This window comes from Pyrus communis, chromosome 10, assembly GCF_041283825.1.
Source record: "Pyrus communis isolate YQ-2024b chromosome 10, ASM4128382v1, whole genome shotgun sequence".
Classification (NCBI taxonomy): domain Eukaryota; kingdom Viridiplantae; phylum Streptophyta; class Magnoliopsida; order Rosales; family Rosaceae; genus Pyrus; species Pyrus communis.
In genome coordinates, this window is record NC_142574.1 from 7,613,004 (window position 1) to 7,617,248 (window position 4,245).

The 4,245-nt window shown below is 35.3% G+C and overlaps 1 pseudogene; it reads right to left on the minus strand.

Annotated features, from left to right (window-relative positions):
• Positions 1-1,502: 1,502 nt before the first annotated feature.
• Positions 1,503-2,497, minus strand: LOC137733647 (uncharacterized; annotated as a pseudogene).
• Positions 2,498-4,245: the final 1,748 nt, after the last annotated feature.

Below are 4,245 nucleotides of genomic sequence, written 5' to 3' on the forward strand. Positions count from 1 at the left end.
CATCATCATCAATATTATCACTCTATTCACAAAAGTCCCTGGGTTCATCAACATGATGATCACATTAAGAATACCTCAATATGTAGTTATGAAGAGCCATTGTAGCAATGACAATCTTCACTTGCTTATTGAACAGGTAATTAGGCATATCCCTTAAAATTGCCCATCTATTCTTTCATACCTTAAAAGTTCGTTTAATGATGCTCATAAGAGAAGAATGCATGTGGTTGTATACCTTTTTATGATCAGTTGGTTTGGGACCCCTACGAAAATCTGGGAGATAATATCTTTCACCTTTATATGGTCCCAAATAATCTCTCATTTGTGGGTACTCTGCATCTGTCAAGTAATATGTTCCTGAAAATTGAAAATTTTGTTTTGTATTGTAATAATTATACGAAGCAAGTATGTGAAATGTTATAATAAGTATGAAGATTATCATTTGAAGGCTTAGAAAAGTATAAATTTGGATTCCATAGCACGGATAGAATAACTCTTGTATCATGTGCAGTGTCTTCCCATCCGGCACAAGCAAATGTGAATTGCATGTCAAAATTACATGCAGCCATAACATTTTGAGTCGGCATTCCTTTCCTACCAATGTATGGAACTTGATCCGGATATGGTATTGAAGCCTCAACATGTACTCCATCTATGACACCAATACAATCTTAAAAATAATAACAGAGAAGAAAACCATCAACCTACATTTATAGTTTGCAAACACTTATAGTTTGCAAATAAGTTAGAAGACGAGTCAAATTTTACCTTAAAATGAGGCATGTATCTTGTATATCTCCTTATTTCTTCGGGAATACCACAAAACTCTAAATCCATCAGTTTGATAATATCTATTGTCATCTTACATTCGATATGTAACATAACACCAAAATATTTACTAATAGTCTCACCAGAATGTTGAAATCTCTCTTGCACTAATCTATTTTTCACACCATGTCCCAACATATGCAAGAACATTCTTAATATTTCAATTGCATTCATTCTTCTTGAACCTTTCAATCCATAATTAGTTTGCAAGTATTGGATAATATATAAAAGACATCTTTGTTCATTCTACAAATTCTATAGCATCGCACACCATTTCCTTGTAGTACTTCCATCAACCAAATATTACCTGTTTGGGAAGAATTCATACACGGAGTTTTGTAGACATATTTTAAATAATATGTTTCAACAGTTCTCACTACATCACATATAATTAGACAGGCCTCCAAATCCTCAACATCATCATCAAAGGTGTTCATATTGAATATACACCTGTAACCTAACACATAATTCAACATTCCACAAGTCATAATCCAACAATCACTAAGAAGTCATAATCCGACATTCAAGAACTAGTCATAATCTAACATTTAACAAGAAATCATAATTCAACATTGAACATATAATCTAACATTTAAAAACATTTAGCAACATTCAACACATAATCTTAATGCAAAGTACAAACCACACATAGTCCTAATTCTAGTTTTAGCTTCTTATTGTTGTTTGTTGAACATATATTTCAACCAAGTTAGCTGGCCTTCAGGATCTTTTATCGTGACAAACACCTCTCGCTTCTCTGCATTACAAAATAAACATGTAGCAAACAGCCATAACTTGCTAGGTGGCTTACAACCAGGCAATTGTGCAACATCTCCTAACACTTTCGGAATACTACTGCCTATATGCAGTTTGGACATCAATGAGTTTGCAGAACTCCTAGTTTCATAAACTTCAACAAGGCGGTCATTTGACCATAAAGTTTTGTAGCACGTCCAATTTTTTTCCCTTTCTTATCAACCTTCTTCTTTTGCAATTCTCCTTGGTTAGTTGCTTTTTTTTTTTTCCCTTCCTCGTAGCTTGCCTTAGATCCTGCATAATCTCACTTTCTTCCTCATCATCTGAATCAATTTGTCCTATAGATTTCTCTCTTGTCTCTGGTGGTAGTACTCCAGATGAAGGTGCCCAGACATGTTCACCGGTAGCAACTGTGTTCAAGGACATCCTATCTAACTTGTCCTCCATCTCAGGACTAATGCCATTTTTTTCGCAATCTTCCATATTCTTTGTTTATCTACACGTAAGAAAGAATATGGTTAATACATATTGCATGATATCATAATACATATTAAAAGATAAATACACAAACCTGAATTTTATTATTCCACCACTCCTCAGAGGCATCAACGGTACCCTTGCTCGAATTCCACCCTAAGCCAGTTTCTTTACCAACTAGTTCTTTCCACAACTTCCACTCATTTTTAAGTGCATCCTACTTATTTTTCAGTTGCACTCTTTCATAATCATGTCTTGTCTTTGCCTTGAAGTTAACTATAATATTTGCATATCCTTCTTTGTTAAAGTGAGTGCTTGGACGATGTCCGACCTCAACCTCCTTGATGCATACATCACAAAATATAGATATATTGTGGGCATTCCATGTAGCTGAAGGATTTGACGAAGATGCCCCCTTCTTTGCCATCAATACCAACTAGTGATTTGTGTGTGTGTGTGTGTGTGTGTGTGTGTGTGTGTGTGTATTAAAACAAGAACGTATGATATTGTAATATAACCCAGAAAGCATTATGTACATGAAAGAGACAAATGAGCATACACAGTACATGAAAGCATTATGCACATGAAAGAGACAAATTGGAATCTAAGAATACACAGTACATGTGGGCATTCCATCCAGCACTGGGATTGGCTTCTAGCATATTGGACTCTAAGAATACTCAATACTCATCCTTTTCATTTCCCTTCAGAATATAGGTAGTTGTAGTCACACTGAAATAGTAGGTTTATATGTTTAAAAAGTAAATTGAGTCGCATAGAAAGCATAAGGCAAACCAACCCGTAAATGTAATAGAAAAATAGGTAGTTGTAGTCACACTGAATTTACAAATTTACCAAACAAAACAATCATGAGAAAACTTTGATTTTTGCTGAAGTGGGAAGGGTAACGGAAGTTAGAGCCAGCAATGACAGGTCAGAAATCAGGAGAGGGACAAAGACAAATGAGTTCACGTTGCAGCACAATTTCTGTGAACGTTAATGGATGCAAGAACGATGGGAGCCATTAATGGCAGACAAAAGACCAAAATTCAAGTCTCCAAGTCCATGATAAATTTCATATATGATTGGGTAGGAGTTGGAAGGTGTCCTTTGAAAAGACTTATGCTAACTAACACATGGATCGTGGAATTTGACACTACTAGAGCAACAGGCTCAAGTCCATGATATATTTTATTTCTTGTTATGGAATAAAAATAGAAGATAGAAAGAGATATGGAACACTATGAAAATGATGTTCAACAAAACAAAACAAACCAAGAAAAGATGGAAATATCAATAAGAATTGGTTCCACGACAGAAGGGAACCCATGTCTAAGATAAGATTCTAAGAAGAAAAAATTCAACTTGTATGGTTGGTGATGAATGATAAGAACATGTTAATTAAGCTTAAAACTTACGCAATTTAATTTTAATGTGTTTATTGATTCTAAACATTCACATGGAGCATACACATTCCCCAGCCAAGCACAACAAAAACACAAATAACTCTTTAATCCAAAACAAGATTCAGGAAACAAACATGCATTATCACTTCTCACGCTTAACATGCAACAAGATTCAGTCAAGGAAAATGAATAGAGAAGTAATCAATTTTTCTTACTTCTTTCTCAAATTTTCTTGTTTCCTCCACAGACCTTAATTTTTTCCCCAATTGTTTTCTCCATCCCTAGTTTTTTTTCTCGACACCCATACACTTATCCCTTCACTCTTCCCACCCCTCTTTCACTCACTCTCCCCATCCCTAAATTTAAAAATCCAAACAAATACATAACAAAATTTTAGACAAGAGAAGCTTACCAGAGGAAGGAGTGAAGGCGACGACGGTGTCTGTGACGTTGAGACCGATAGAGAGAGAGGAAAAGGAGAAGGAGGAAGAGGTGCAGCGGCAGGCAACAGAGGAGAAGAGGGCATGTGATAATCTCTGAATGTTCTGCGAAAGGAGGGCATGAGAGAGAGAGAAGGCAGAGAGAAAGGAGGGCAATGTTGGCAATTTGAAAATTTCATTAATAAAATTACTGTAGCTCCATGTTTTCACAAGAAGCTGCTTTTTGCAACTTTCCATTTTTAGCTTTTTTTCATCTAAAACTCTGAAATAAAGCTGGTTTAGAGTGTTTACCAAACATCAAAAACTCTCACAACTTTTTTTCATACCCACTTTTTTTA